Source organism: Physcomitrium patens, chromosome 10, assembly GCF_059467195.1.
Source record: "Physcomitrium patens ecotype Gransden chromosome 10, ASM5946719v1, whole genome shotgun sequence".
NCBI lineage: Eukaryota > Viridiplantae > Streptophyta > Bryopsida > Funariales > Funariaceae > Physcomitrium > Physcomitrium patens.
The window spans coordinates 876,321-886,946 of NC_143419.1; positions in this window are offsets into that span (position 1 = coordinate 876,321).

The following is a 10,626-nucleotide window of genomic DNA, read 5'->3' on the forward strand; positions in this document are numbered from 1 at the left end:
GAGCAAAGTTGGTTTCATCTAAGTTGGTGGCAATTATGCCAAAAGCCTTCTTCTCTCGTCTTTTGAAGTCCTTTTGCTCCTTCATGCTTGCCTCTAATCCAGGTGCCTCTTCCTCCTCACATACTATCTCCCAAAGTTCCAATGACGCCAAAAGTAGCTCCATTTTGGCCTTCCAGTGGTGAAAGTTGTCACCTCTAAACTTTTCTACCATTCTTAAGCTATCACTCTCAAAAGATGCCATCTCAAGCTACAAGTAGGTCCAAAAATCTCTTGATTTGGAGTTGTAATGCAAAAGATATGACTACTCAAAGATTGCTGAACTACAAACTCAGAATTCGCTGTTTTGCAACTTTTTGCATACTTTGAGTCCAAATCACGTCTAAATGGTGGAAAATGCTATGTCGTGTAATTCTATGGCTTTCAAACATCTCCCTCACATCACCTCACTCAAAATGACTCAATTTTTCATAAAACTCTCAAATACTAGTGTTACTTCAGCAAAGACACTATCAAGGTCTTGCACTAACCTCATACACTCACAAATCCAGGAGTAATGACTTCAACAAAACACTAGTAATACTATACCATAAGATCTCAACGACCAAACAAGCAACAAAGAAAATAAAATGCAAGAACAACTTACTTGGTAAGAGAATGTGGGCCCATAACCTATTGAAACATAGAAAGCATACTCCACACAAGTAAGTTACGACCAGCAAGGTTGCACTATAACAAATAGAGTGTGGTATGAGATAATACTTCCCATGCCAACCCTTTCCTTATATACTAGTACCAAGGTACCAAGTGCTACAATCCATATGGGATATCTCCTAGGACCAGCCCTCCCTTTGTACTCTAATGTACTATAGACCAGCACCCTACCTTATGGGATGTCCTTAACAACACTTGTACTCTATTGACCATTATTAACTACTTAAAGAGTTCTTTTCTCAACACTTTCCACAACAATTGGATGTAAATGGGTGCTTAGAACTAAGAGAGATGCAAACGATTGAAGGTCAACATTGGACTATGTATTCTTTGTTTGAGTGGGAGCCATATCTTTGAATAGCAATAGACAACCAAACATTACAAGGTCCACAATAGGGGCGGAGTATTTGGCAGCAAGTCATGAAGCAATGGAGGCATTTTGGTTGAGGTTGTTATTGGAAGATATTGGACTTGTGCAATTTGAAGCTACTCCATTGAGGTGTGACAATCAAGGATGTCTTGCTTTTGGAAAGAATCCAAAGCATCATGCAAGAACTAAGTACATTGATATTCAGCATCATTTCATAAGAGAGAAGATAGAGATGGAGGTTATTGATATGATGTATTGTGAAACCAAAGACATGTTTGCTGATTTGTTTACAAAAGCCTTAGTTAGAGAAGGACACAACAAGTTGAGTAAGGCATTAGGATTGATACCTAATTGACCAATAGCAAAGTGGGAGTGTTGAGAAAAGAACTCTTTAAGTAGTTGCTAATGGTCAATAGAGTACAAGTGTTGTTAAGGACATCCCATAAGGTAGGGTGCTGGTCTATAGTACATTAGAGTACAAAGGGAGGGCTGGTCCTAGGAGATATCCCATATGGATTGTAGCACTTGGTACCTTGGTACTAATATATAAGGAAAGGGTTGGCATGGGAAGAATTATCTCATACCACACTCTATTTGTTAGAGTGCAACCTTGCTGGTCCTAACTTACTTGTGTGGAGTATGCTTTCTATGTTTCAATATATGCATTCATGTCAAATGAAGGTACGTCTATGGCTGCTGTTTCCAAATGGATCATTGATTCGGGTGCTACCAAGCACATGACTCCATACAAGTCTTTATTTGACACTTATGAGACTATTCCAACAACAAAAGTATGGTTAGGAGATAATGGCATGGTGCAAGCCATTGGAATTGGCTCCATTGTGGTGGAGATTGTTGTGAAGAATCAAGTGAAGAAGATCAGATTGAAAGAAGTGTTACATGTGCCAAAGATGAAGAAGAACCTTCTTTCGGTGAGTAAACTTGTTTCTCATGGTTGTAAGGTGTAATTTGATATGAATGGATGCTTTGTGAAGACAATGGATGGTGATAATCTTTTGAAATTCTTTAGAGATGGCAATCTTTACTTCATCAATTGTAAGAAGGTGAATGGATTTGAAGTGGCGGCATTTGCTGAATTTCCACAAGATCAAGACAAGTTTGACATTTGGCATTGACCCCTTGGTCATTTGAATGCCAAAAGTATGAAGGAGCTCCAATCTATGGTTAGTGGCTTAGATCTTGGTCATTCATGCACAAATCTTGCTTGTGAAGGTTGTATTTAAGGCAAACAACAAAGAGCTTCATTTCCAAGTGGAATTACAACACATGCAATTAAATCATTGGAGATTGTGCATTCTAATGTTTGTGGACTTCATAGATAAGTCTTGTCGTCATATAGTTCATTGTAAGTTCTTTTATCTTAATGGACTCCAATGCCACCATAAGGTAGTTATAGGATTTGGGAGGGTTCATTAGTAAGGTCATGACAATATCACTTTCTTCTAAAGGCTTGTCAATAATTGTGAGTTGGTTTGTAAGAGCCTTTACCTTATTGACATGAGCCATGAGGTCTTCACCTTCTTCTATCTTACAAGTGAAGAACTTCTTCCTTGAATAGATGATGTTGGATAAATTTTTACTCTCATAGATATTGCAACGAGTCTTCCATGCTTCCACTGGTCTTTTGTAAGAAATAATGTAGGAGAAGTTGGCTTCATCCGCATTGATTGCAATTAATCCAAAAGCCTTCTTTTCATGACATTTGAATTCTTTTTTTTCCTTCATATTAGCATCTTTGCTTGGAGCCTCTTTACTTTCATCTATAATATCTCAAAGATCTAAAGATGCCAACAAAAGCTCTATTTTTACCTTCTAATGGAAGAAATTCTCACCTCTAAACTTTTCAATAACTCTCAATCCTTCAGACTCACTTGAAAACATGTCTACAGAAGAATTGTATTAAATAAAGATTGTAAGAAGAAGTTCGAATGCTTTCAAAATCAGCAAGAAGGTTTTGTTGCTTTAGAATCACAGAATCCTTCTTTGTGAACAAACTAGTATTTTAATTCTTAAAAATACTTTCAACTTCACTTGTAAGACTTCTCACAAGTCTGATGACCTATCTAAGTGTCTTAAATCAGATGTAGATGAGGCTCTTTACTTTCATCTTTAAAATCTAGATCTGAATTTGATGATCAGTAAATTCTTACTTAATTACGACCACATGAAGATTAATCATAGAAAGTTATTTATAGTCAAAATACAGCAAAGGATTTAAAGAAGTCACTATGGCAGTGGCTAGAGTTCTAAGGTAGCACCTAGTTAAAGATGAATCTAAATCAAGATCTAGATTGAAAGGATGAACATGACTTTAGATGAAGTCTATGTACTTCGGATATAAACTCCACCTATAAGTAAAAGGTGTTGGAAGTAAGAGACATCTTTCTCCACACTTCTCTTAGACTACAATATTTGTTGATACTAAGTGTTTGTTGTTTTTTGACTTCTTTGCTTCAATAGGTTATGGGCCCACTTACATTTGCTTGAGTGTTTTCAGAAGTTCTTTGAAGTAATTTTGTAAATGTGTAGTTGATCAAGTTGTTGTTGTTGATGTTAGGCTTTAAAAGGATCTAACTTTCAGATTCAGATCTAGATTTTAGATCTTGGTTTGCTTTTACTTGTCGTTGAGAGCATTTTGGTATTGGTATTTTGTTTTTTTACCTAAAGACAAAGTTTGCATTGTGCTATTGCTGAGATAGATGTTTGGTGATCTAACTTTATAATTTCATATTTTAAAGTTTTTAATTGTGCTTAAAAGACCTCTTACAGTGTACAGAGGTAATTTGTGAGCATAATAGTGATATTAGAGTGGCAAATCAGATTTGAGACACTAAGATAGGTCATCAGACTTGTGAAAAGTCTTAGAAGTGAAGTTGAAAGTATTTTTGAGAATAAAAATACTAGTTTGTTCACAAAGAAGGATTCTGTGATTCTAAAGTAACAAAACCTTCTTGCTGATTTTGAGAGCATTCGAACTTCTTCTTACAATCTTTATTTAATACAATTCTTCTGTAGACATGTTTTTAAGTGAGTCTGAAGGATTGAGAGTTATTGAAAAGTTTAGAGGTGAGAATTTCTTCCATTAGAAGGTAAAAATAGAGCTTTTGTTGGCATCTTTAGATCTTTGAGATATTATAGATGAAAATAAAGAGGCTCCAAGCAAAGATGCTAATATGAAGGAGAAAAAAGAGTTCAAACATCATGAAAAGAAGGCTTTTGGATTGATTGCAATCAATGTGGATGAAGCCAACTTCTCTCACATTATTTCTTACAAAAGACCAATGGAAGCATGGAAGACTCTTTGCAATATCTATGAGAGTAAAAATTTATCCAACATCATCTATTCAAGGAAGAAGTTCTTCACTTGTAAGATAGAAGAAGGTGAAGACTTCATAGCTCATGTCAATAAGGTAAAGGCTCTTACAAACCAAATAGCAATTATTGACAAGCCTTTAGAAGAAAGTGATATTGTCATGACCTTGCTAATAAACCTTCTCAAATCCTATAAGTTATTGAAGAAAAAGAAATCTAAAGGCTACAAACACTTAGCATCAGCAAGGATTGTACTCTAAGAGAAAGTGAGGAGGATGATAATTCTTACTTCGAAATCTCTTTACTTATAGGTGGTGGTTTGTGCACCAATGAAGCAACTTCCATCCATTTGATATTACATCCATTTCTACCTCATCTTACTAAAGCCTCAGTACCACCACAATAACTTACTTTGCCTCTTTGCTACCTTTTTACTATTAGCAACATACTATGCTTATACTTTATGTGATTGTAACTAAGCAAGTACTTGCTGTTTTTCAACATTCCTACTTTAATAATATTCAAAAGGCTTTTAAACTAATCTTTAAATCAAGTCATGATGTCTATCCTTGACCAATGCCTTTGTAAGCACATCAGCAAGCATGTCATTTGTAGCACAATACTTCAGACCTATTATTCCGTCTTCAATCATCTCTCATATAAAATGATGTTGAATATCAATGTATTTGTTCCTTGAATGGTGTTTTGGATTCTTGACAAATATAAGACATCCTTGATTGTTACACATAATGAGAGTTGCTTCTAATTGCACTTTTCAATTGTCTTCTAAGAGTTGCCTAATCAAACATGTCACCATTGTACAATGACATATTGTCATGTTCTTTGCCTCCATCGTTGATCTTGCAATAGTAGGTCGTCTTTTGCAATTCCATGAAATGACTCCTACACCAATGAAGAACACATATCCTTTTAAGTACCTCAATATCTTGTTTATCATTTTTTTTCAATGGATTGGTCCACCCTTAGACATGGTACCACATACCCTTAGTAATTATTTCAATCCATGCAAAGATTTCTTCAATTTACAAACAAGATGTTCTTTGCCTTGTTGTACAAATCCTTGAGATTGGTCCATGTAGATGTCTTCTTATAATTTTTCATTCAAAAAGGCCGTCTTCACATCCATTTGGTATATTTCCAAATCCATTGCTACCCCAATTGCTACAATGATTATTATGGTGGTGAATTTGGTAACACGTGCATAAGTTTCATTGAAATCAATTCCAGCAACTTGTGAATATCCTTTGGCAACTAATCTTGCCTTGTGCCTCACCACTACATCCATTGCATCTCTTTTAGTCCTAAACACCCATTGACAACCAACACTAGATCGATTTGGTGGAAGAGGTGTCAATTCCCATGTACTATTGTCTATAAGAGATTGATACTCTTCTTCCATAGCCTTCTCCCACTTGATTGCATCTTCACTCTTCATAGCATCACACAAAGATAATGGATCAGCAAGAAGAGCGATATTTGTATTTTTTTCACTTACTTGAGAGAAGATGTGATCCTTCGACCATTCGCCATGTTGCCTTCTTTCTCTCAAAAGATATCTCCTTTCATTGATTAGAGAACATTCATCTTATTCTTTTCCAACTCTTAAACCTTGTCGTTTCTTACTCAATGGTTGGAAGTCTTCATCATTATCATCATCCCAATCTTCAACATCTTCATTTCTTTCATTGCTGATCCTATCAATTATAGGAGCCTTCATCTTTTCAACCTTCTTTGGCTTTTCATCTTCATCATCTTCATTGACTTCATCTTCTTATTTCTTTGCTGAATTCAAAGATGTATCCACAAACACATAATTACTTCCACTTGGATACATCTCCAAGTGCTCACAAGCACTCTTATACTCTAAAAATACAACATCATGACTTTTGATGATCTTCTTGGATTTCAAGCACATTAGCCTATATGCCTTAGTACCTTCACAATAACTAAGAAACACACACTTTGTACCTTTTGCATCAAGTTTGGACCTCATACAATCAAGTATTTTTACATATGCAATGCAACCAAAGGTCCTCATATGGCAAATGCAAGGTTGTCTACCACTCCATGCTTCTTGTGGTGTCATTAATGCAAGAGCACTTGTTGGACATCTATTTCTTGTATATACTGCATTCACAACATCTTCCGCCCTAAATTCATAATCAAGGTTTTGAGCATGTAACATACTCTTTGCCATCTCTACAATGGTTTGATTTGCCCTTTCAGCAACACCATTTTGTTGTGGAGTGTACGGAGTTGTGGTTTGTCTAGCAATTCCTTCATTCTTCAAATAAACATCAAATTGCTTACACATGTACTCACCTCCATTGTCCGTACGTAGCACCTTGATCTTGCATTCACTTTGTTTTTCAATAAGTGCTTTAAAATCCTTAAACCTCTAAAAGTATTCACTCTTGGCTTTAAGAATATAGATCCAAATCTTTCTTGAGTAATCATCAATAAAAGTGAGGAAAAACCTTGATCCTCTAATACTTGTATTTTTCATAGGTCCACATACATCTGAATGGACAACCTCCAGCAACTTGGTAGCACGTGTTGCTACACTCCTTGGAAATAAGGCCCTTTGTTGTTTATCTTGTATGCATCCTTCACATGCAAGTTGTTTTGCATTTTGGCTTGTATTTCCAAGATCTAAGCCACTTACCATGGTCTTGAGCTCTTTCATGCTCTTTACATTCAAATGGCGAAGGCGACGATGCCATATATTCAACTTGTCTTCGTTTGATGTAAACTCAGTAAATGTAGCTACTTCCACTCCATTCACCTTCTTACAAATGAGGTAGTACAAATTTCCGTCTTTCAAGCCTTTGAAAACCTTGTCTCCACTCAATGATCTTACAAAACATCCATTCATGTCAAATTAAACTTTAAAACCTTTCATTACAAGTTTATTCACCGAAAGAAGCTTTTGCTTCATCTTAGGCACATGAAAGACATTTTTGAGTCTGATCCGATTGGTTTGTCCATTCAAAACCACCTCCACCATAATAGAGCCAATTCCAATGGTTTCACATGTACCACTATCTGCCAATACCACATTTGATGCTTGAATAGCTTCATAAGTATCAAATGAATACTTATAAGGTGTCATATGCTTGGAACAATCTGAATCTACAATCCATCTTGACATGGCAGCCATAGAGGTCCCATTTGTTGCGGTGAATGCATAATCTTGTCCTCCCCTTGCATACTATTTACATTCTCCTTCTTCATCTTTTTGCCTTTATAGCGATTTTGAGCAAAATGGCCTATTTTGCCACAAATGAAGCAAGCTTTGACATTACCTCGTTGATTTGGATAGTTGTCCTTGCCTTGACGTGAATACAATGCTGAATCTTCACTTTGGGGCTCCTCTTCTTTCTTCTTGGTTACTTCATGGGAAAGTCTTGCCATCACATAGTCCATTGTAAGTTCTTTTACCTTGATGGACTCCAATGCCACAATAAGGTAGTTGTAGGATTCGGAAAGGCTCATTAGCAAGGTCATGACAATATCACTTTCTTCTAAAGGCTTGTCAACAATTGCTAGTTGGTTTGCAAGAGCCTTTACTTTTTTGACATGAACCAAGAGGTCTTCACCTTCTTCAATCTTGCAAGTAAAGAACTTCCTCCTTGTATAAATGGTGTTGGATAAGTTCTTGCTCTCATAGATGTTGCAAAGAGTCTTCTATGCTTTTGCTAGTCGTTTGCAAGAGATAATGTGAGAGAAGTTGGCTTCATCCACATTTGTTGCAATCAACCCAAAAGCCTTCTTTTCACGATGTTTGAACTCCTTCTTCTCCTTCATATCAGCATCTTTGCTTGGAGCCTCTTCACTTTCATCTACAATATCCCAAAGATCCAAAGATGCCAACAAAAGCTCTATTTTGACCTTCCAATGGTAGAAATGTTTACCTCTAAACTTCTCAATAACTCTCAATCCTTCACCTTCACTTGATGCCATGTCTAAAGAAGAGTTTTATCAAAAAAGATTGTAAGAAGAAGTCCTTATGCTCCCAAAATCAGCAAAAGAGTTTTGCTGCCTTAGAATCCCAGAATCCTTCGTTGTGAACAAACTAGTGTTTTAACTCTCATAAAAACTCTCAACTTCACTTCTAAGACTTCTCACAAGTCTGGTGACCTTTCCAAATCTAAATTGTTACTCAAATATCTCTCTTATATTCACAAATCACCTCTTTACACGGAAAGAGACCTTTTAGGGACAATCAGCAATTTTAGGACATGAAATTATAAAGTAAGGTCACCAAGGATCTATCTCAGCAATAGCACAATGAAAAGTTTGTCTTTAGGTGATAAACCAACCAACAACACCAAAATGCTCTTAACAACAAGTAAGAGCAAACCAAGATCTAGATCTAGATCTGAATCTGAAAGTTAGGTACTTTTAATGCCTAACATCAGCAACAACAACTTGATCTATTCTACACTTACAAAATAAAATACTTCAAAGACTTCAAAAGACACTCAAGCAAATGTGAGTGGGCCCATAACCTATTGAATAAAAAGAAGTCTAAAGGCTATAAATACTTAGCATCAGCAAGGATTGTACTCTAAGAGAAAGTATGGAGGAAGATAATTCTTACTTCCAACACTCTTTACTTATAGGTGGTGGTTTGCACACCAACGAGGCAACTTCTATCCATTTGATATTACATCCATTTCTACCTCATCTTACTAAAGCCTCGGTACCACCACAATAACTTACTTTACCTCTTTGCTACCTTTTTACTATTAGCAACATATTATGCTTAAACTTTATGTGATTGTAATTAAGCAAGTACTTGCTGTTCTTCAATACAACTACCTTATGGTGGCATTGGAGTCCATCAAGATAAAAGAACTTACAATGGACTATGTGACGGCAAGACTTGTCTATGAAGAAACCAAGAAGAAAGAAAAGGAGCCCCAAAGTGAAGATTCCACACTCTATTCATGTCAAGGCAAGGGCAACTATGCAAATCAATGAGGTAATGTCAAATCTTGCTTCATTTGTAGCAAAGTAGGCCATTTTACTCGAAATTTCTACAAATGCAAAAAGATGTAGAAAGAGAATGCAAATAGTATACAAGATGAGTTTGGAGGACAAGATTATGCATTCATGGCACCTAATGGGACCTCTATAGCTGCCATGTCAAGATGGATTGTAGATTCAGATTGTTTTAAGCATATGACACCTTGTAAGTGTTCATTTGACACTTATAAGGCTATTCAAGTATCAAACGTGGTATTGGCACATAGTGGTATATGTAAAACTATTGGAATTGGCTCTATTATGGTGGAGGTGGTTGTGAATGGAAAAACCAATAGGAGCAGACTCAAAAATGTCCTTCATGTGCCTAACATAAAATAAAATCTACTTTTGGTGAGTAAATTTGTAATAAAAGGTTTTAAAGTTGATCTTGACATGAATGGATGTTTTGTAAGAACATTGAGTGGAAACAAGGACTTCGAAGGCTAGAAATAAAGAAACTTGTACTACCTCATTTATAAGAAGGTGAATGGAGTGAAGGTAGCCGCATTTGCTGAGTTTACATCAAACCAAGACAAGTTGAATATATGGCATCGTCGCCTTGGCCATTTGAATGTGAAGAGCATGAGAAAGCTCAAGACCATGGTAACTAGCTGAGATCTTGGCAATACAAGCCATAATACAAAATAACTTGTATGTGAAGGATGCATACAAGGCAAACAATAAAGGGCCTCATTTCCAAAGAGTGTAGCAACACGTGCTACCAAGTAGCTGAAGATTATCCATTCGGATGCATATAGACCTATGAAGAACACAAGTATTGGAGGATCAAGATATTTTCTTACTTTCATTGATGATTATTCAAGAAAGATTTGGATCTACATTCTTAAAGCTAAGAATGTATGATTTTGGAGGTTTAAAGAGTTTAAAGCACTTGTTGAGAAACAAAGTAAATGCAAGATCAAGGTGCTACGTATGGACAATGATAGAAAGTATATGTCTAAGCAATTTGATGTTTATTTGAAGAATGAAGGAATTGCTACACAAACCACAACTCCATACATTCCAAAACAAAATGGTGTTGCTGAAAGGGCAAATCAAACCATTATAGATATGGCAAGGAGTATGCTTCATGTTCAAAATCTTGGCTATGACTTTTGGATAGAAGTTGTGGTGAATGCAGTGTATACAAGAAATAGGTG